A 22,624-nucleotide genomic window follows, 5' to 3' on the forward strand; every position below is an offset into this window, starting at 1 on the left:
CTGAGCAGGAAGGAGGTTGAGGCTCTGCCCCCGAGCGAGAAGCTCAAACAGTCTCTGTGGGCCACAGAGACACCCTGGTCAGGGGAGGAGGGGGATGGAGGGTCTCACCCAAGAGATGCAGAAGGGCAAAGTGGACCAAGGGGTTTCAGGGGGCAGGGCTCCACAGAGTCCAGGACCACTAAGACCTACCTGAGGGAAGCAGAGAAGAAACGCCCAGTGGGTTTGGTGCCAGGGGGTCATGGGGGACATGGGACCCAACTGGGGGTCAGGCTAGAATGGGAGTGACGCCGTGGACCTGCCGAGTGCCAGCCCGGCCTCCTCGAAGCTCGGCCGTGAAGGATCAGGAGAAACGAGTGAGCAGGGCAGGGCAAAGCTCAGTGCCGTTTCTTGCCGAAAACTCTCACGGTAGACATGGCCGGCATAAAGACTTGGCATGCTCCGTGGGGTGGGTGGGGACCTCCCATCACGGGGACCGCAGTGAAAGACATGCCCACCGGGAACTGGAGAACATGACCTTTTGTGGAAACGGGGGGCTTTGCAGATGGAACTAGGGACTGATATGAGGTCGTCCTGGATCGGGGAGTGGGGGAGGCCTCCATCCAAAGACAAGTGTCCCTATATAAGAAAAGAGAAATTTGGACGCTCAGAGGACAAGTCACGGGAAGATTCAGGTTGAGGTTGGGGTGATGTGGTCACAAGCCAAGGGACCCCAAGGATTGCCGCAGACAGCAGGGCCTGGACCAGACCCCCCCCCCCGGCCCCCACCACCACCGTCTGGGCCTGGAGCCTCCATGCGGACCACCCTGCCCCACCTGGATCACAGACACCTGGTCTCCAGAACTGGGAGAGGATGAATTGCCGGGGTCTTAAGGGCCCCGGCTGGACTCATCCGCTACAGCCATGCAGGGCAGGTGCCCCAGACCCCACCACGACCTTACCTGCAGCCCCTGCCCCACGCATGTGCCTCCTAGTGTCCCCCCAGCACACCCCCACCAGCACACCACACCCGCTCCCAACCTGCCTGCCTTGTGCATTCTCAAAGCACCTGGAATCCCAACATCACTGCTACGGGCTGAAAGGTCGTGAGGCCCCAACACGGATGTGTGGACGCCCTGACCCTGACAGGTGGCATTTGCAGGTGGGGCCTTTGAGAGGTACAGCTGCCCCTTGAAGGACGGGGCACTGGGGCGCTGACCAACCCCCCACATACACAAACTCCAAAATGCACGAACGCTGAACGACCAACAGCCCAGCGTTGGCCAGAAGCCTTACCCACGCCGTGAACAGCAGACACACACGCATTCTGTACGTTCTGTGTCCTTACAACAAAGCCCGCTGGAAAGAACACATGATTAAGAAAATCATAAGGAAGAGAAAGTGCATTTACAGGACTGTCCCGTTTTTATGGGGGGGGGGGAAGGAAATTGGTGTCCAAATGGACCCAGCAGTTCAGACCTGAGGAATTCAAGGGGCAGTTGTCCTTAGGGTCAGATGAGGCCACGGAGTGGGAGCTGGGGATGGGATCAGTGTCCCTCCCAGAAGACACTGAGAAACCAGAGTGTTCCCCCGGGAGCTGGAACCGCAAGGTCTGCACTCAGGTTCGCCTCCAGACACAAGAGAAACGAGACCCACCAGAGACCTAAGAAGGTCGTGTCGCACACTTTCCGGTTGGTGACCGCACAGGTGCTATCTCGAGGAGTTGATCCTTGGCCCCGCGGGATCCCACAGAGGACCTGCTGGAAAGGCAGGCCGTGAATGGCGCGACTCTAAACGTGTGCACACACCCACAGTCCCCAGGGGCAGGCGCCACACGGCCACTTTGCTCCCTAACTTACAAGCGGGGAACAAGGCAAACGGAATACGCACCCTCGTGCCAGTGACACCGCAGCGAGCTCTTCGGGAAAGCCAACCCGGGGCTGGCGCCCACACGTGCTCGGAGCGCGCGTTCACAGCCTCCAAGGACCGGCTGTCCCCGGGAGCCAGCAGAGCCTTCCCACATCCTGACGCCTTCAACGGGGAAGAAGAAGCCCCTTTCCCGCGCGCGCCTTGCGGAGGGTAATTGCATTTCACGCTAGGCCCTGGAGGGGCCGGAGCTCGCCTGCGTCCGGACGGTGCTCTGGCTGCCAGAGCGCGCGCGCCTCTTCCGGCTCTCCCGTGGCGGCCCGAGTGCACGCACCTGCCAGAGCGCCGCGCGCCCCTCGTCATCCCGGGATAAACAGCTTCTGACACGTTTTCAATATGATTACGTTACAACAAGTGGGTCGTGATTGATAACCTAATATCCGGGCCATGCGAGCCATCCATCATAGGAACTATATTAATTATTCAATGTAGCCGTGTAATGCAGGAATCAATGTTGGAAATGAAGAACAGAGACTCCCAACTCCCCGCAGACCCCGACGACATAATAAAACAGGAATACTAAATAATCACGGCCTGTAATCACCGGCTTAATAAAATCCATTTATTTAGCTGTCAAGGGCATGGCGTGGCTGCCTTTTAAAAAACGGTAATTGAATATATCTTTAAGTTCTTTTATTTTACTTATTTATTTGGGGGGACAAAATGACTCGTGTGTTGGAGGAGTCAGCTCTCAAGTGGACGCGCGGTATTGGACCAGCAGGTGCATTACGCAGGGGGATTTATAGGGACCCTGTAGGGCCAGGTGTAGGAGTGACGACGCTTCTGAGGGCTCGGAGGCCCCGCGACCTCAGGGACCGCACGTGGAGCGCAATGCACACTCTTGCTCCTCGCTCGGTTTCCTTTGCAGGACTCCGAGACGCAGCTCCAGGGAGCTGCGTGCCACTCGGGGGACGGATGAATTTTTAGGTGGTACGTTCCCCGGGAGGTTTTCCTTTCTGCGCCGCTGAGTGGAAACAGGCCCCCCACGCTTCCATCCGATGTGGACAAGTGCGAGGGTCGACGTCCAGCGGGGGAAGGGTGCGCACGCGCAGGGGACCCAGAGCAGGCGGTAAGGGCGCGCTCGCGGTGCGCCCCAATGATGCTTGCGCTGGGCACGCACGTAGCACCTGCCAGGCAACCGCTGGGGAAACAGAGCGTTCTTCAGCTCGGCGGACTGGATGCCTCCAAGCTCGGGAACCCCGCACTTCCAGAAACCCCGCAGTTGAGATATCGAGAGAACCAAATGCGTTTCTGCCGTTCCATCCAGCCCTGTCCAGGAATCAGGAGGAGGGGAGGGACCGTGAACAGTTAATATGTTTGGCCAGTTGCCCAAACCTTTGGCCCCTGTCTTAATCCAAAGTCAGATAAAAGTGTGGATGTCGATGTGCCATAAACGAAAGGAAAGTCTTTGGGAGTGTTAACACTGGCCATCAGTGTCTCAAAAATACTGATTTTAGGAAAACTGGAGGCTTGCACGGTTTTAAGCTCATGCTAGAAGGAAAGGAACTGCGTGTCCAACGTGCGTTCCAAGTGGTGCCTCTGTCCCAAGAGGGCAGCAAGCTGCGGCTGAAAAAGGCCGCCATGCACAGTTGCTCAGGTTGTCCACTGCACACTCCAGAGACCGTCATTCACGTGGGCGGCAAAGGCGCCCTTACGGGTTCCCGGCACACAATTTACACGGCTCATTGGACGAAATGTTTCCAAGAGCACCGTGTGCTAAACAGCATTGGTTCGTGGAGAACAGAGAACCCGGTTCCCCTCCCCCACTGCCTTCTGTGTGGTGCACATGCTGCCGACTCAGAGGGGGGCCCAGCCCGGGTCTAGGGACGATGCCCACGGGCTAGTTCCCCAAACCCGAGCCTCTGTGGCGCTACACGGCGAGAGGTACTTGGTGGACGTGGCTAAGGGGGGACCGTCCATTCCCTGCATCCCAGCGCCAAGGTGCGACTCAAGTAGTCTGCCCACCGCCACCTGGGTGCGCTCTGCGCAGAAACAGTCTCCTGTTTCCTCCCGAATACGCACCTTCGGATGAAGCCCCTTCTCCAGCAAGGCCACGCGTCCAGCCCTGACCAAGGCGCGGCCCCCAAATCACCAGCACCCGATGGCAGTTGCAGGGAGAGCCCGTCCGCACACCCGCACGTGCACCCCATTCCGGCTTTCGCCAGACCTGCAGGCTCCTCCATCCCTCCGCGCACCCAGGCACCCAGCCTGCGCGCCCCCCCGCCCCGAATGGAAACAGCCCCTCCACCGTGCGGCGCGCGTGCGCACCAAGAACCTCCCCAGGTCCCCGAGCTGCGGCAAATCGCGAACGGCTCCCCACCTCAAGCGGGTGATTCGTGGCATCCACGTCGTCACAAACTGTGCACCTACCCCTGCTACCGGATTCCAGAACATTCCACTGGCGCACGGCGCGTTCACCTTTCAGTGAACTGGTTAATATTGGCTTGTTTAACTTGGGGTGGCAGTACCTCCTCACCTCTCTGTCTCTCACAACTTACCTAAAGCAGTTCCAGGGAAATTCTTCCAGAGATCTGGGGGGGGGGGGGCCGGCAGTGGACACTGGAATGCACTGACCACCCAGAGTGTGCTGACTTCTGTCCATCCGGGGGGTCCTCAGCACTCATGGGGGAGCCAACACCTCTGTCTGGTTCCAGAACACCCTCATCCCACGAAAGGAGAGCCCGTCCCCATGCCCTCGCCCAGCCCCTGGTGACCACAAATGTGCTTCCTGTGTCTACGGACCTACCTGTTCGGCACCATTCCTATAAATGGGGTCACACACGGTGCGGTCCTGCTGTCTGGCTTCTGTCACAGAGCATCCTGTGTTCAGGGTCCATCCACAGGGTGGCAGGTGTCAGAGCTTCCTTTCCTTTTCACGGCCAAGAAATATTCCCCTGCGTGCAAGGACCCCTTTGTGTTTATGCATCTGTCTGTAGATGGGCCTCTGGACCGTTTGGAGGAGCATCTCTGAGAGAGAGAGAGAGAAAATGCAGAGCTCCCTCTACCACCACCAAGGACCCCTGGGCCCCCACTTACGGATGGGACCTGAGAGCGTTTGCATGAGAAGGGGGTTTCTTAGTAGCCGAAGCCCAGCCAGGGGCCACGTTCTCTCTGGATTCTCTCCAGTAAATCCTGGATTTGGGAAAACCACACCATCCAAGCACCACCAACATCTGAGCGTTCCCGCCCATACAACTTGGGTCCCCCCAGGGCTTGCAGAGTCACCACGGGATCTCCTGGCATTTCCCCCCAGTTGTACATCTAGAAGGATGGCTGGCGGGACCTCAGGGTGGGCTCCTGGTGAGCGCTGGGGGATGGAGAGAGCCTTCAAACATGTGGCCGGCGTTTCTCATCCCCAGGAGACAAGTCCGAGCTACAGCACATGCCTCCGAGCCCAGAAAGAGTCTCCTCGTTTCTTTTCATGTTCTGCAAAGCAAAAAGAAAAAAAAAAATAATGATGATGATAATAAATAGAAGGCTCGGGCTTTATAATGGCAAAACTGCTTAGGGTTTGTTTTGGTTTGGTTCTGTTTTGTGTCCAGTTTGCAGCTGGCATCCGTTGATCGAATCGTGCTTCACGAAGTCTGGAGACCTGCCACCCAATTATCTCTGCGTTCATTAACCGGAAACACAACAGGTACCCACGAGGTCTGTGAACCGGCTCGGAAAAACACATGCGGCCGTTTAAAAATTGCAAATCTATGCACTAGGACTGCGAACCAGACGGTTACAGCTGAGGGGCAGGTTGCTTTCCATTGCAGGCACTGGTTTTGAGAAATCACGGCAAGAAACATCTCTCTCATTATATTTCTTTAGCAGACTGTTACCCTGGGACATCCGCGCTTAGAGGTGCCCATGCGAGCTCTTGCAAATTAATGACACCAGCCTCCCCCAAAGTCAGACCTAGTTTGCAGACAAGAATTTCTGACATTCTCCGCCGCACTCAGGAACGCAGCACAGAGGGAGGGGTGCCGTCGAGACGCAAATGTGCTTCTCACCCTGACTCCCACTCATCTGCTCAGCTCAGGTTTTCCGCGAGCGGTCCTGCGTGACTGACGCGGACCTTCTGTTTCCCAGCGTCTTCCCTTCGAATCCTACAGAAGCTCAGAAGTCCCTGTAAGCACGGTGCTGTCCGGCTTTGGTATTATTTATTCTCTCCTAAAATAAACCTACTCTTTCAACAGAGTTCACAGAATGAGCCAAAAAAAAAAAAAAAAAAAAAAATCGAAGAACACCAGCAACAGCGGGTGCCAACTTAATGGACTTCCTCGCCCGCGGGACGTGTTTGTGGGGTGTTCTCCAGGCTGCGGGGTCTGGGAGCATGAACGTGGGGCAGCGTCCCCCGCCCACAGAGGCTGGAGTTGGGGGCGGGACCGGAGGTGCTGAGAAGTGGGGAGCACGGCACAGTGCGGGGCGCTTGACCCTGTCTCCCAGGGTGCTTTTGTCTGCATTCTCCTGGGCCGCCCCTGCAAAGTCGGCGGCCGATCCCCCCAAAGCGCCTGCTGAGTTTAAAGCTATTAATGACCCCACACCGTGACCCCCAAACTGGAAGAGGCCCCATTGTGCCTTGGCCTGTGCATGCACCGAGCAAAATGCCCAGAGGGTCGCCCACACATGACTGTTTCTGGCTCTCGTCCCTGCTGGAAAGAGCCTGCGTGTGGCAGCACCGCTCAGAGGGGCCAGCCCCGCATGGACGGCACAGCCAGCCCCGCGCTCAGGGGCTCCCCGCACGGGTCAGGCCTGCTGCCACGTGACCTGTCAGCTCCAGCCAATCCAGTCCAGGAAGGATGGGGCAGGGGGCCTCGGGGGGTCCGTCCTCTGGGAGGGCGAGGGGGTGGCCAGCAAGGCCCCCAGCTTCCGAACGAGCTCCAAAGCCCACAGCAAAGACCCCCTGCTCTTCCACCCCAGCACACAGGCATGCATTTCAACAAATTCACACTGGAGGTGCATTCCCAAGGCCTGGGGCAGACCAGGGGGGCCTTTGCTTTCTGCCAAATTTCACAGAGAGCAAAATATATGAGTTCCAGGGCGGTATCTCCCGTCTTGAATTTCGGGCCAAGGAAAGAGGCCTGGACCACCCTCGGAGTCGGCCGCCGGCCTCCAGAGGGTCCTCCTGAGCTTTGCTCAGACGCCACCACATTGCCGGGCCCCTCCCCATTGCATTTCTCAAGTCCTGACAAAGGTCCCCAAAGACCTAGGCCCCCGGGGGAGGCGGGAGCGTCCGGATGCAGGACCCTCCTCCAGTCACAGCCAAGGTGCAGCACAAAGCCAGCCCCCATGGCTTCCTGGGATGAGGGGGTCAGAGTTGGAGCTGGGGGGCTGACTGGGTTGCACCCCAAGACTGCAGGCCCATCCACGGCCCCGGAGAGCCTCATGAGGCCAGCTGCCTTTGTCAATCCTGCAACACGTCTGCCCATCTTTTCTTGGGAGGTGCCTTGCCAACCCGAGCTGGTCAGATACAGCTGGACAGGACAGCACCCAGCGGACATTTGCTCCTGGGTCCCAACAAGCGGCTCAGGACTCTTCAGCAAGACGAGTTACTCCTCATGAAACAGTAACATCATGCAGTAACTTGGTGCAGGACAGGGATGGCGGCCCTGGGATGCCGGCGGTCCTGGGATGCCGAGTGGCCCGGCTGCTCTCTGCCCTGCCGTGCACGCACGCACGTCAGTCTCTCCCCTGCTCACACACACACACACACACACACACGTCTGCGGTATTTCTGTCAATCTCGAGGAGCTCCAATGAGACCATGAGAAATGTGAACAGTTACGTGATCGTATCTGACAGCTCTTGGCAGCCGGAGAGCTGAGCCCTGGAAAGGATCTCTCTCTCCCCGATCCAAGATTGAATTTGGGCTGAAACACAGGGCTCATTTAAGCAGCAATTAAAGGGCCTTATAGACTGGAGGAGAATGAAATGATTAATGCAAAGAGTCTTGTTTAATGGGGATATTAAGTAAACTGCTGGTTAAAATGCCCATATATCATCCGCGGGCCCCTAATTGGCTTCCTGTTCCGCCGGCATGTGGCATTTTCAGGAGGAATTACGTCCCTTTAGCGGGACCGTTGCTAATGCAATAAATCAAGCCCATGGATTTTAGCTAATTTTGATGGAGACTAAATTGAAGCCATAGCATGCAAAGGGCTCGCAATTAAAGTTCATTACGACTTCCAAGATGCAGAAAACAGGAGGCCCATGGAACAAGGGGAACGGAGCGCCGGCCCCACGTGCCTGCCTCCAAACACGGCTCCAACGGCCTGGAGTGCAAGCTCATCACGTTGTGGGTTCGAGACACGCCTCAGTCCCGCCTGGATCTCAGACTCCCAGCCTCCAGGCCTGGGAGGAATAAATGTCTGTTCTTTAAGCCACCAGGTCTGTGATACTTGTTACAGCCGCTGCTGCTGACTTATACACACATCCCTGAGCATTTTAACTTTCCCTGAGGACCTGCAGAAGCTTTAAAATTCCTGACGCACGTTCCGAACACTGCTCTTTAACCCCTTGAGCACCTAGCAGTGCCTCGTCTGATTGGAAGTACCCATGGGTAAACATCTTAAATCAACTTTAATTCTGCAACTCAGATGTTTCCCACGTGAGAATGGGCACCCTCTGTCTCTCCCTAATTCCTAGGTTGTGCTGACACGTTTATGATTCAGGGTTCGGACAGAGGGCGCAGGGTGACGGGAGAGGAAAATCGGAAGGAGGACAGCAAGCTGGTGGAATTGTTCAGTTTCGGGGCTGGTGTGCAGGCGGCGGGCTGCCCTAAAGACGTGCAAGGGGGACATTGTGTGGGTACGTGCAGCTCTCGCCATGGCCTTAATTGCATTTAGTAGGAACCCCATGGAATATGGGCTCCTGCCTAGACCAGACATCGTGCCGGAGTCAGGGGCTTGTTTTGGGGACCAGCCACCCTCCACCGTCACCCTGATTGGACGCCAAGCAGGTAGCAAGAAGCATTCGAAGCAACTGTGAGGTTAATCCATCCGTGCGTGTGCGGGCAGTTGTCCATCTCCTCCCGGGAGGAAATCGATATCACTAAGCAAAACAGGATTCCAGCTCCTTCCATAGTGGACCCGGCTAGCAAAGACCTGAGGGTTCCAATCAGGCAGGTGCGTGGTCCACGTAAGGGGATCCTGGGGGCCGCATGTGGAGATGCCCAGGGTCCAACACATGCTGGCTGAGGGCAAGGCTTTGGGAAGGGTGCAGAGCCTGCCCTGGGAACTTGGATGCAGCTGGGCTTCGCGCTGGGGTCATGGAGAGCCGCTGAGGGTTCTCGAGCAGGTGACTCACCGAGTTAAGGTGGGATGAGCCACCTCAGTGCATGTGGGAAGCATGCTTAAAGACGTGGCCAATGCAAAGGTCCTGCGGTAGCAACGCATGGCCAGAACACGGAGAACTGGGAACAGTCAAGGGGCAGCACACGAGGCTCCAAGAGGTGGCCGGATGGCAGATCCCACAGGGTGATGAAGATTGTCAGGAGTGAGCCAGTGGGGTCAGCAGACTGGGAGCTTTGCCCGTGGACAGAACAACACCACGGTTGGGCAAAGTCTGTGAGAGCAGCTCCAGGGTGCTGATGGGAGCAAGTAGACCTGGAGGAGAGGCTGATGTCATGATTCTGGGACCGGGCTTTGCCCACAGCACCGTGTCCCGTCTGCGTGCATGACGTTCAGCCGCAGGATGTTTCCCGCAATCACCATCAAAAGGCACGTTTTACTGTTGGAGCCCCGTGAATGGTATGGCTGCGGAGGGCATGTCCGGTGTTCCTGGAGTTATTTGCAGTGTAAACCGTACCCTCCTGGATTCACCGGTTTGCCTGAGCTCTGCACACAGGGAGGCTTGTGTGGCTGGGAGCCCAGCGCCCCCGGGGACGGCATCTCCGCAGGCAGAGAGGGGAAGCCGGGTAGAAAGAAGACGCGATTCATCATAAAAATAGACATGGGTTCAAAGCAGGCTTGTGTCAGGAGCCCTGCAAAATCGCAGGAGCCTGGCTCTGTGCACACTGCACATGGCCCCGGCAAGCCTGAGAGACCGGAATGGAAAGGAGTTGCTGCTTCTGGGTGGCACGGCAGATCGGGAGAGCATGTCCTCACGGGTTCCTCGTGGGGTGCGGGCTGAAGGAGCAAGGTGGAGCCCTGTTGCCAGCCAGGCAGTGAGGACCCCATCTCCTGCTCCGTCCCAAGGGAAAGCACAACGATACACACTCGTGTGCACAAGACACTTGTGTACACACAAACATGCATGTGCATAGAGCCACACACACAACACATGGACACAGACATGCACGTCACCCACTCATGCACACGACCCACTAACATGGACACACATATACACATACCTGTGCACACAACACACTCATGCACACACAAAGATGTACACACTTGTGTACATGACACCCAATCGTGTGCACATACAGTCATGCGTGCACACATTAAAGTGCCCCATGCACACATGTGTGGATACAAAACACACACGTGTGCACTCAGTCACACACAAACATGTGCATACACGTGTTCCCACACATGCACACACAAGCACATATGCACACACTCGTGCACACACATGTACACACTCACGCATGCACCCAAACACACACCTGCCCATGCACCCAAACACACGCAGCCACACACACACGTACCCTCAGACAAACAGGAGCATGTCCACCGGCTTCCCAGACCTGGGCTCCATGAGGACACCCACCCGCATCCAGCCACACTCACATTTGTTAAACTTTGTATCACGTCTGAGATACTTTCCACTCACTTACGAGTAAGTGCTGGGTGCTACCCCAGGGAAATAGAAAGGCGTCTCACACCTAGTGCTGGTGCGTTGTCTCGGGACACAGTCGTGCTTCTGAACAATAATCCCGGGGACATATCTGTTCTGCTTGCAACACAGATATGAAAATCAAACACACGAGTCCACGAAATGGGGCGGGCAAGACCCATGGGCAGAAGCTGCAAAGCAGCACAAGGTAGAATCTGATCAGAATGCACGAGTGTCCGGCCACAAGGGAGCTGAGCCAGAAACAAGGACACGGAAGGAGTACCAATGGGTGTTTACTCACCTGAAGAGGCCGGCCTCTTGGGGAGAGGGAAGCCCCACGGAAGGAGGGGTGGGCGAGGCTCAGGCACACGTGGACAGCATCGTGTGTCTCCCTGGTCGTGTTCTCCATCAGGAGTTACTGTCTTCCACGCGGATGGGTTTAAGGTTGGGGCTGGTTTTCTCCTGACCCGACGGTTCGGGTGTTTTCTGTGGTGCTCTGCAACGCAACAAGGGCAGGATGCGGCCCCAGCAGAAACGTCAAAACGTACACATGACCCAGCACAGCAATGGTGCCTGTCTGCAGGGATAGGTGTGCAGACGCCCAGCCATCAAGACGTTCACATGGTGCGTGCATGTACACGTGTATGTGCATGCGTTTGTGGTGTGTGTGCATGAGCATGTGTGTGAGTGCATGATGTATATGGGGTAGTGTGTATCTGTGTGTATGCATGTGCATTTGTGTATGTGTGTGGTCTGTGCTGTGTGCACACGTGTGTGGGTGCATGGTGTATGTGGTGTGTGCACATGTGTATGTGTGTGGTGTGTGTGGATGAGCATGTGTGAGAGTGCATGGTGTGTGTGTACACGGGTGGGTACATGGTGTGTATCTGTATGTATGTGTGTGTACCTTTGTATATGTATGTGGTGTGTGTGGAGTAGTGTGTATCTGTGTGTACAGGTGTGTGCATTTGTGCATATGTATGGTGTGTGCATGTGTGTGCATTTGTGCGTATGTATGGTGTGTGTAGACTGGCGTGTGTGCATGTGTGTGTGCATTTGTGCACATGTATGGTGTGTGGACTGGTGTGTGTGCACGTGTGTGTGCATTTGTGCATATGTATGGTGTGTGTGCATTTGTGCATATGTGTGGTGTGCGTGTACTGGTGTGTGTGTGTGTGTGTGTGGTGTGTGTGCATTGACTGCGTCTCCAGGAGAAACTGCACACTAACGCAGCCTGTGCCATGAGAGTAAGCCAGCAATCAAGGTCGGGGAGGCTCCATGTGGGCAGGAACTACACAAACATGGAGGTCAGCAACCAGAGCCCGGTCTGGAGAGTGGGTCACGGGGCCTCCAGGAAGATGTTCGCTGAGCCGGGGAGAATGCCAGGGCCTGGGCAGATATTTTTTGTTAAGGGTTCCTGTGTCTTTTAACTCTGCCTGTTTGACCTCAAAATGAGTTATAACGAAATTCAAACTAAATATTTTCAAATTAATTTAAAAAAATAAAGTACTTAAAACCACGTCTTAATTTTTTAATTAATTTTTTTTTTACTTATCTGACATGCATGTTTTAAATCTACCAGGATGTATGTAAGCACCCAGCTTGGTTTTTTGCCAGCCAGATGTTCATTCGTTGGGTAAATGTATTTTGAGCACCTACTGGGTGTCCTCTGGAGGTCTTAGAAGCTGGAAATGCAGACATGGAAGGTGCCTGAGGGCAGGGCCCCCAGCTGGCTTGGAGGGGGTTGCCATGTGACATGCTAACAGGAAGTACTGTGCTTAGAGAGTGGGCAAAGCTTCCTGCAGGATGGGGTTTCAGAACTGCATCTTGAGGGATGTGTAGGAGTTCACCAGACAGACAAGTGAGGAGTCCTACACAAAGCAAAGTGAACCACGTGTAAAGGGGTTTGGTGGCATTGGATCACAGAGGCATCCTCACCTCTAAGCCTCCACGGACCACACAGTGGGCACCTGCAGTGGGCCCAATTCTGAAATGGGCCCCTACACTCCCCCTGCCTGGTGTACTCTAATCCTCCTCTTCTCCGAGTACGTAGATTGAGATGGTGGCTGTGTTGGATGTCACTCTCTTGATAGGTTACTTTTTTTAGGGAGGGAGAATCTTTAGCGGGCTCAACGTTCCGCAGACAGCCTGACATGAGGCTCGACCTCATGACCCCGAGATCATGACCTGAGCCAGAATCAAGAGTCAGATGCTCACCCGACTGAGCCACCTGGGCTCTGCTAGGTTACTTCATACGGCAAGGGTGATGGGACAGCAGTTCGCATGATGAGATGACCTTACCTAAGACAGCACCTTGGTAGATCAGAGGGAGACGCTCCTCCAGGCTCAGGAAGTAAGCCACCATGTGGTGAGAGGTCCTCGTGGCAGGACTGTAAGCATCCCCTAAGAGCCAACAGCCAGGGTACAAATGGGACCTTGGCCCTAAGACCACAAGGAAACTGAATTTCGATAACAATCTGAGCAACCTTGACTGAAATCCCAGGGCTCCAGATGAGAAACACAGATGGTAGACACTGAACTTATATAAAAATAAAATACATCACAAATTCATACTGAAAAAGAGTGGTGAGTTAGCAAGCCAATAGATGTGGGATATGGTCAAATAAGAAAAAATCAAGACAAAGAAGGAAACCAGGAGAGGAGGAGAATGACAACAGGTGGGCATAAAGGAGGATGTTTCAGAGTGGAAACCTCGAGCCACCAGGAAAACACAGCAAGGTGAAACTTTTGTGCTCAGGATGACAAATCCCAAAAACACGTAAAGCAAAACCCAGCAGAAAGGAAAGGAGAAGCACACAAGTCCGTCATCATTACGGGAGATTTTCATGCTCCGCGCTGTCTGAGAGAAAGGAAACGTGATTGCCAATTCAGCACGGACGTGCAAGTTCGAACAGGACGATGAACAAAGTTGACCTAAAGAACATGGCGGAGTTCTTCCTCCGTTGGGTGCAGGAAACACATTGTTTCGTGTTTCAAGGGGACCAGTTTCCCAAAAACGACCGCATCCTGGGTCACCACGCAAGGCTCGCCACGTATCAAAGGACTGAAACCATACAGAATATGATCTCTGACCGTAGCAGAATTAAACTAGAAACCAAATTTTTTTTAATGATACTTAGACAGCTCCCAAAATGTTTGAAAATTCAGTAACTTGGTCCCAAGGCACCAACGCATCAAGAAAGAGACTACAGTGATAACCAGAAGACAATCTGGATGAAATGCTTGTGCTAACATAAGACAGCACAACGTATGTTCTGCCGCCAATGTTGCATCGGCAGCAAGCTTTCTGGCCCTAAATTTGTATTTTAGAAAGGAAGGAATAATGAAAACCAGTGTCTAAAAACTCGTCTGAATAGGTTAGGAAAAAAAGAAAACAAATTAAATCAAAAGAAAGCAGAGGGCAGGGAACAATAAATGGCAAGGGAAAAAATGCATAGAATGGGAAAAAGAATGTAACAGAATCAATAAATCCAAAAGTTGGTCATATAAAAAGACTAATAAAATGGATAAACCTTGAGCAAGACTAATAAAAAAAAAGGAGAGAGAGAGAGAAGACACAAATCAGCAGAATCAGGAATTTTAAAAATGGAGGGGGACATTGCTATAAATATTTAAAATAACCTTATGCTAATAAATTGGAGAATGTAGATGAAGTGGACAAATTCTCAGAAAAACACGATGCATTAAGACTGACACAAGAAATGGAAAATTTGATTAGTTCTGTATCTACCATGCAGATTGAATTCATATTTTTTAAAACTCCCCACAAAGAATTACCCAGACCCAGATGGCATTCCCCAGGGGAGAAAGAAAACACCAATCTGACACAAACTCTTGCAGAAAATAGAAAAAGAAGGAAGATTTCCTGGCTTGGTTGTGAGGACGACATTGCCTTGGTCCCAGAACCTTCCAAGACCATTTTAAGGCCATGGAGCTACAGCATGAGGACAGAAGACAAAGGTCGGGAGAGAGAGGACAGAGATATAGGACATGGGACCCTGGTGATCCCATTGGCTAATCACGCCAAGCCAGCAGCCATGTCACCCAGAAATCCTTACAGGCAGAAAAGACACCCATACATACTTGCTGCCGCATCTCTATGCCAACTCCACCAGGAAGCCAAGTATAGAGCAGCCCAAAATTGTCCCTATCACAAAAATAATTTCACAATAAGAATTAAAACTTCAGGTCAGGGGCACCTCAGTCGCTTGTCAGTTAAGCGTCTGATTCTTGATTTCAGCTCGGGTCATGATCTCAGGGTGGTGAGATCGAGCCCAGTGTCAGGCTCCAGGCTCAGGGGGGAGTCTGCTTGAGACTCTCTCCCTCTCCCTCTGCCCCTTCACCCTCCTTCTCTAAAATAAATAAATAAATCTTTTTTTTTTTATTTCAGTTCAGTGAATGTGTGTGGTTTGTCTAGCACGTCCTTGGCACTATGTGGGCATAGGAAATGCCACCATGGAGAAGACAAGGGTCACCTGTGACTTCCTGGGGCTCATTGTCCAGCATGGGGGAGGGGAGAGGCCAGTGACTGCGCCCAAGAGCCCCTCACTGCACCTGTGTCCTTCTGCACATGGTGGTTAGGATGCTCACTGTGAATGTGTGGTCCACCTGCACAACACACACACACACACGTGGTGTGTTGTGGCCGACACATGTAGAAAGCTCTCTGTGACTGTGTGGTCCACCCTCACCCATGCACACATGTGTGTTGTACAGTGGGGGATGCGTGCAGAAAGCTCCGTGTAGATATGTGGTCCATATTCATGGGCCATGCACACGTGGTATACAGTGGCAGACGCATGTAGAAAGCTCAGTGTGGATTTTCAGTCCACTTCCCAGTGTACGCGCATTTGGTGTATTGTGCTAGACATCGTGCTGCACCCTCCCCCCCGCTGACCCCCTACAAGGAGGGCCTCACCACTCAGTGGCATGGGGGGCTGTCAGCAGGCATCCTCAAGCTACCTGCTCCTTTGGGGTCAGCCTGGCTGCAGAGAGCTGCCCGCCCAGAATCATATATTCCCGGGGACTGAGCCAGGTGGGTGCCAAAGACTGGGCTTTAGCAGCCCAGCTCGGGACAACTGTGATGGGTGTGCTCATCCAGAACTCCCTTCCACCAAAACCAGAATGAGCCTCGATGTCTCCCCAGACTCAGCCTTGCTCCCAGCCTCGCCCTTTAGGGATGCTGACCCCGAATGAGTTCCCTGCCCCCTAATTCCCAGATCTCTTCTCTACATCTGCTACTGGAGAACCCAGCCCACACCGGTGCAACTGTCAGCTCTAGCTTCGCCTCATCTTTCCTGGCCTGGTTTTCCCTTTGCCCCAATTTTCTCACCTATTTTTACCAGTATTAGTATTATCATCACCATTCCGTCCTATTACATCCACTGCATATAGGTCAACATAAATCATTTTTAAAATAATGGGCATGTAAATTTTAAAGGGAGAAATAGTTCACCAAGGATTCTGCTCCCTCAAAGGAGCTCGTGTTTCATCTTTCTGAGGTGGGAATAAGCAGTCCCTGATTAATTTGCTTTTAAAAATCTGGGACTACACATCCAGCACGTTCTTATGATGAGACTCACCTGCAGCACCTACTGGGAAAAGACGAGCTTTCTTTTATTTTCCCCCAAAGCCCTTCCAAACAGATGAAGAGCAGTTCCTACCATGCTTACTCTCATCGGAGCCCAGGACCGCTTGAGAAGAGCCGCCCCCACCGGTGGCCCTGAGTCGAGGTGGTCCTGCATGTTGCATAGGGAGGCAGACTGGGGACTCCTGGAAAAAGGAACCACAGCCTCACCTCTCAACCAAGGCCGGACTCCATCTTCCCAGGAGAATTGCCCCTGCTTCAAGGCATGGGAGGCTCTAAAACCCTAATCCCGTGTGGCAAGAGGATTTTAAAGTTGTGACTCCAATCATGAGTGAAAAGTCCCATTGCAGGCAGGGACCACCAGCCAGGACACCCTCCCAGGGAGCCTGATCTTCCTAATTAATGTTGATGGAGGGAAGACGAAGGAGCAAGAATGATCCTCAGTTGCTGGTTCCCCAAGTGTGGTTAATGAAGAGGAATGACTGGACCGCTTCAAAGACGGATACATGGGCAGGCTCCATGGGGTCAAACGCACCACCCTCAATGCCCGGGCTGCCGTATTTCATCACATTGCGGTTTGCAAGCTGCACCTTATCAGACACATGGCATCATCGGTGAGAGGGAAGGGGCGTCTTCACAGGAGGCCTGCAGCACACAACTGAAAACAGGGTGTGGAACCCCGGGTTTGTGTAAGGAGGACATTGAATGGGTTCGCTGACATGTGTCCTTTTGAGCTGTCATGATTAGTACCGTTCCTGCTGCTCATGTGGTTGTTCTTACTGCTACGAGGGACAACAGTCCCTCAGAGCTGTGGCGTGGCTGAGCTTGGCAGGGAGCCTGGGTTCCCGTGCCAGGAGGCACCCCACCATTGCTGCTTCCCTAGATGTGGGGAGCCCAACCTTTTCTGAGATGAAAGATGTGTCCCCAAAAGGGATAAACATTTCCTGCCATACAAGTTCACCTGCACAGGAAAATCCCCTTAAGCTAAGAACAGGGAGGAGGCAAGGGCCAGGCTGGACTGCGGGAAGGGGGTCTCTGCCTGTGTGCAGAGGGTCTTTGTTTCCTTCAGGAGAGGGGGTCCTGAAGGAGGACAGCTGACACACACACACATACACACAGTTATGCACACACACTGGCACATGCACATGCACAGGGACGCGTGCACACACACACTTGTACACACAGGCACACGCACATGCACAGGGACGCGTGCACACACACACTTGTACACACAGGCACACACAGTTACACACACACCACGGACATACACACAGATGTTTACATACACACGGACACCTGCACACAGCTATATACACACACACACGTGCATGCAGACTTGTACACACACAGGCACACACACAGTTATGGACACACACAGGGACATGCGCACACATGGTTATGGACACACACAGGGACATGCTCACACATGGTTATGGGCACACACACACACAAATGCACACCCAGGGACAAGCACTCACATGTGCATAGACACGTGCACACAGACTCTCCTGCATAGGTACATGCATACACTTATACACACACACACACACATGCACACCCGGGGACAAGCAGTCACACGTACACAGACACGTGCACACACACACACTCACACATAGGTACATGCATACACTTATACACATGCACACAGACACATGCACACCAGGGGACAATCACTCACATGCACACAGACACATGCACACACACTCACACATAGGTACATGCACACACTTATACACACATGCACACCCAGGGACAAGCACTCACATGCACACAGACACGTGCACACACACTCACACATAGGTACATGCATACACTTATACACACACATGCACACCCAGGGACAAGCAGTCACACGTACACAGACACGTGCACACACACACACTCACATATAGGTACATGCATACACTTATGCACAGGCACACAGACACATGCCCACCTGGGGACAATCACTCACAGGCACACAGACACGTGCACACACACTCACACATAGGTACTTGCATACACTTATACACAGGCACACCCAGGGACAATCACTCACATGCACACAGACACGTGCACACACACAGACATGCATGCACACGCTCATATACACAGACACACACATGTGCACAAGCTCATGCACGCATGCACTCACACGCACGCTCACATCCCTGGGGAGAAAGCCGCCCACCTTTGCAGCACACACGTTGCAGAAAGTTTGTGGGGACAATGCAAATGCCATTCTGGGGGCCCGGGGTGCACACCGTGGAGTGCCGCCCTCTGGCACCTAGGTGTCCCCCCTCCATGGCCAGCAGCCCGCTCGATGAAGGGGTCTCAGAAGGGTGATTAGGAGCTCTCCGGGGGCGCGCGGGATGCGCCCTGGCGGCGGGCGGGGGGCGCAGGTTTAATAACCGAGCTCCCCCCGCGCCGCGTCCGTGTGGGTCCATTGCCGGCATAATGTGTCATAATTTGGCCGCCGATTCTGACAGCCGGGGCTGACTCGGGCATTAAATCATCGCCCTGGGGGATCCCTCACTCTGGCAATTTCTGCTGGTGGGGCTGTCATCTCGTCCCACAGAGTACCTATCATTTCTGACATGATTGGATCAAAATTAGTCAGTACATTTAGATGTAAATTAGAGACATCCAAGAATACTAATGAGCACGGAAATGCAGCCCCGTGTAATTGACACGCCAACAGCTTCCTTCCGCGCGCTGCCGCGTCCCGCCTTATTAACACCCTGATAACAAAAGTAGCGTATCAAAAAAGTGAGAAAACTTTTTTGAGGGGCGTATTTAACTAAGCCTTAAATCCCAAATAAGTCTGTAATGTTAGCTCATCCTGCAGTTACAGCTACCAGACGGCTCCCAACGCGGAGACAGACGTGGCCGGCCCCTGGCGAGGCGCGCACCAGCACTGGCGGACTGATGCCGCGCACGCGCGCTCCTGACACTCAGGCCCCGGCACCACCCCTTCCCCGCAACGCTCTTCGACGTGGGACGCTCCTCCGAGCCTCAAGAACCTCCGGATCCCCTGTCCCAGCCCCGGGGCGCAGGTGAGGACAGCCGGCGCACGCCCGCCATGGTGGGCTCCGTTCACCTGAGCCGGATGGACCCTGCACAGGAGGACGGAGAGAAGGGCGCTGCCTGGCAAGGGGCGCCGCCTTAGGCTCCACCTCCTTCTGGGGTTCCCACGGAGTCCCCCGAATGGGGCGTTCTGCACGAGCCTTCCCGAAAGAGCCCCCCTCCCCCGGCTGTCTGCAGGGCCCTGGAGGCCCCGTCACTCGGTTTCCAGCAGGGCACCGGGCTCCACACCGCCGGCTCCCGGGGCCTGCAGGCAAGACCCTCCTGGTCCCCAGCGCCGGCACAAAGAGCCCCCGAAGAAGGCCACTCACCGCATTTCGGCGTGACCACCCCGCCGGACAGGCTCAAATTAAATTAACCGGTGCTTATTTGAGCTGTCACCTGTGTTTACGCGGAGCCCTGACGCGCAGAAGTGTAATCAAACACGGCCAACGGATTTCCCCAAGTGTCTGCGCGGCTGTCTGGGACCGCGCGCTGGGGGCGCGCATCACAGGGGGGTTCCAGGCCAGGGAAAATAAACCGACGTCAGTGACAGGCTGCGAGAGCTGTCGGTGCCTGTCTTGGGACCAGGCTGGGAGAAGGCCTGGGTCCACACGCACCCGCCACCCCCCCCCGGGGGGCAGGACTGCCAACCACATAATCTGGATTTTCAGGAGAGCCACTCCGAGCCACTGTGCGTAACCAAAAACCCCACGCTGTGCAGGTTTTGTGAACAAAAGCAAAAGATCCTGACCTAAAGCAAACCCGCACTTTGCTATTCCTGACCTCCGGGTCGGAAACAGCCGCCCCTGTCTTTCTTGCATCCGAGTGCTGAAAGCCGCAGTGTATTCGGAACGGGGTGCCTGTCACCGTCCGCAGTGGAAACCGAGCGTCCCCCCCAGCTGAGGAGCACCAGAGGGAACGTTCCCCGTGGGCGCCACATGGAGATTCCCCTGGGAAGCTCGGTTTTGCAAACCACAGAGCTCCCAGAGCTCTGGATTCCACACCCTTGTGTTGCAATAATGTATCAACTAAAATCACCTTGTTTCCTTTCAGAATCAAATCAAGGGTGGGCCTCCCTGCACGAGCCTCCTGCCTCTCACCCAGGTACCACCAAGCATTGCTCTCAGTTCTGTGTCAGATTTTGCAGTAGAGCCAAAAATGAAATGGACAGAAAGTGCTGGGGGGGGGGGGGCAAAAGACCAGAAGAATCTATGCGACACAACCCCCTCCCCGTGCCCCATTTCCAATGAGCCTCCAATGATGTTTTTATTGGAATCCTCCTGACACCAGGCTGTGTTTGACCATGCATCTCGGCAGTGAAGGGGGCTCTCACATTCCCAAAGAACCCATTTCTTTCCTCAAATACAGCACATCATGTCGAAAACGGCCTTTCGCCTCCAGGAGGGACGCTGCGTCTCCACCACCTGCCTTCACCACGGGAAGCCGCACGAGCAGAACGAAAATGGGCTGGAAAGCCCACCTGGAGGTGGAACGCTGCCCCCGGTTTCGGTTCATGACAACGAAGGCTACTGACATGACCAAAACACCAGCACAAACGTGGACTGTCTGCCAGGTGATGTCACCCTGCCTGGGTGCTTCACCAGCTTGGAGATATGACACGTTCTGGAGAGAGCGTCACTCGGCAGCCAGCCTTCATGCAGGCTCAGCAGCCATGAGCAACCCTCAGCTCCAGCACCTTGTTCCGTAGGGAACGGGTCCCGTGCACAAGCAGGAGGCAGGCTTGGAGAGAGAGACATGTGCGTTCTCGTTCCCAGCCACATTCTGTCTCCCCAAATGCCTTCACCCACCGATGGGGTCGTGCTGTGGTGGCCACACCAGGGGGAGGGCTGAGCCAAGAGGGGGAGAGCCAGCTGCCTCAGTCAATGACCTGCCACCTCACATTCAGGAACCTGTTTCACAGTCTGCAAAATGATCCAGATTCCTCTAGACGGGGGTTTCTTAACCTTGGCACTACTGATGTTTAGGGCGGAATAATTCTTCGTGCTGGGGTGTGCTGTGCGCAGTGGGGTATTGAGCAGCATCTCTGGTCTGCACCCACCAGATGCCAAAAGCACCCCTCCAGTTGTAACAAAACCAAAAATGTCCCCCGATATTGCCAGGTGTCCCCTGGGGAGGGGGGCAGATCATCCCTGAATAACCGCGAAGGACTTATTTCCAACCTTCCAAGAATCTGAGAATCTGAGAGGGCTGCCACTTCTCTTCAAGAGCATTTTGCTTCTGCTCGGAGATGCATTTAGAATTGTTCTGCATTTATATCTGTACCCACAGAGTCCCTCTGCTGGCTGAACCCCTTGACTAAATGCTTCAACATAGAGTCTTTTTTTTTTTTCTCATGGGTCTTTGCCCCAAAACTGAGTGTGCTACTTTGAGAGGCCTGACTCAGGCCATGGGGTCCCAGGTGGAAATCCTGCTCCAGTAGGAGCCCCGAGAGCCAGGATCATGGGCAGAGGGAGGCGTATGGAAGCCACAGCCGGGAACAATTAGGGGCAAGCGCAGGTGCCTTCCAGCCGAAAAACAAACCAGAGCAGAAGCAACAAATATGAGTTCAGGCTGAAGCATGAGGGACTCGGGTCAGCTGCCAAGAAGAACTTCCCCAAACGCTGCATCATAAAGGACTCTCTGAGGGGAAGGCGGGTGGGCGGGGGGGACATCACAGTGAGTGGAGTGCACTTGGAATGTGAAAACAGCCCCAGCTCAGATCCCCCAGCACTGAAATCAGGGCCAGATTTCAGTAATTCTGCCAAGGCATTGGATCGATGGGATGGATTCATGAGGGGACAGCGTGCTGGTTACGGTGCTGGAGCAGAGCGTTTAAAATAACTTTCCAAGATCCCAAGAACCCACATTCGGGAACAAACCTCAAAATAACATGTGGATGGGCCCGTCCTCCTCATCCTTGGGGTACAAATGTCAGCTCTTCCCACAACAAAGATGGCGCCTCATTGTCTCCGTGGCACCCAGCTGTTCCTCCTTCATTGTGCCTACTGAAATGATTGATTACCTCCTTCTCATTTTCTATGTATCTGCTGGTCTCGGAATGTTATCCAAATATCCCATTAAATGGAACAGAAGCCCCAAGACAAATTTCAGCAGTATCTCAATGGTCCTCCATGGAGGTGGCCAAGAATGCATTTAGCCAATGGGGGTGAGCAATTAAGAGTTTCTCTGAGAGGCCTGAGCAGGGGGCGGGTCTGTTTCATCCAAACATTACTGGTATGGGGAGCCCCTAGGCGAATGTCATTGGATTTCACGGGACACCCTGCCCTGGTAAGTATTACTTTT

Source organism: Callorhinus ursinus, unplaced genomic scaffold (genome assembly GCF_003265705.2).
Source record: "Callorhinus ursinus isolate GAN/ISIS: 27379988/994484 unplaced genomic scaffold, GSC_fseal_2.0 scaffold16, whole genome shotgun sequence".
In the NCBI taxonomy this organism is placed as follows: Eukaryota; Metazoa; Chordata; class Mammalia; order Carnivora; family Otariidae; genus Callorhinus; species Callorhinus ursinus.